The sequence below is a fragment of the Ursus maritimus genome (genome assembly GCF_017311325.1).
Source record: "Ursus maritimus isolate PB19 chromosome X unlocalized genomic scaffold, ASM1731132v1 scaffold_X1, whole genome shotgun sequence".
In the NCBI taxonomy this organism is placed as follows: domain Eukaryota; kingdom Metazoa; phylum Chordata; class Mammalia; order Carnivora; family Ursidae; genus Ursus; species Ursus maritimus.
In genome coordinates this window covers 41,457,155-41,458,445 of record NW_024423319.1, presented here as the reverse complement: position 1 = coordinate 41,458,445, position 1,291 = coordinate 41,457,155, and positions in this window count along the sequence as shown.

Genomic DNA, 1,291 nt, shown 5'->3' with positions numbered 1-1,291 from the left:
GTACCTCAATACTCAGCGCTGGAGATGTTCATTTGTAGAGATCCAGATGTGTCTTCCTGCGTCTCAGGCTGGTTCCGTGTTTGTTTAGGCTGGTCTGGTACCTATCCAGCTCGACTCGGAGGACCGGCTGAAAACGGTGTCTCCTACTCCTCCGCCATCTTAACTCCTCCCCTTCTGTCAGTGTTAATATCAATGTCTGTGTCGGTTTTCTTCACTGGATTGTGAGCTCCTGGATGATTAGAGTTACATGCCTTATTTATGTCTTCATATAGTGAAGTATGAAAGTAGTTCTAAAGGGCTGTACCATGTCATACTTGTGAATCAGTCATAATTAATATTACTAACATTAAAATAATAAAGTTGAAGATGACTTATTTTATTTTGATACACATATGTGCATATGTGTATATGCGTATACATTCATTGTAGGTTATCCCCAAAACAATGTCATCCTTGGTTGTATTCTGATATGCCTTTATTTATTTATTTACTTATTTATTTATTTATTATACTTAAATGAACAAAATTAAGACAGTTTATCATTGGCAATCATTAGCTTTCTTCCTTCGTGTGTCTGCAGGGCTCTGATGCATGAATTATAAAAAAAAAATCACCTATTTTGGCATGGGTATCCATGAAATGTCCTAGAAAAAAAGCAAATTGAATACGCTCCAATATGTATATGTAAAAGAAATTGTACTTTGGACTTTCATGTGAATTTTCATATTTGAAACTCACAACAAAGATACCAAAGAGACACTTAATAATTCTACAGTTCAGATTTGTCATGAGAATTAATTGAGGAACCATGTAGAAAATCCACTAGAAACTGAAAAGCCACAGAAATGCAAAAGCAATCATAGTATAATGACAATAAATTCCATAACTACCAAATTCCATTTCAATAAGACAGGATGAATTCCTATCTGAAACCTACTTATCTAACTACTGAGAAGTAAATTCTCTCAGGAATTTTTAATATGAGTTAAAACTCTCTTTTTCCCATACCCAAGGTTTCCTAGATGTTAGTGCTTCAGGAAGACCCCATGGTAAAGCTGGATTAGAAGGTATTATGATTTAAAGCACTTAACAATGGAATTATGGGGCAAGATGTTTATTTAAAACTGTTTCAGAAAACCTATAAGTATAATCATCCAAGTAGAATAGTCTGAAAATAATGAGAAGGATATAGAGATAAGGTATTATAGCAAAAAGTAAATACACAAAAATCAATAGGTTACCTGTCCACAAACAAAAATCAGTCAGCATACACAATGAAAATACAAACATA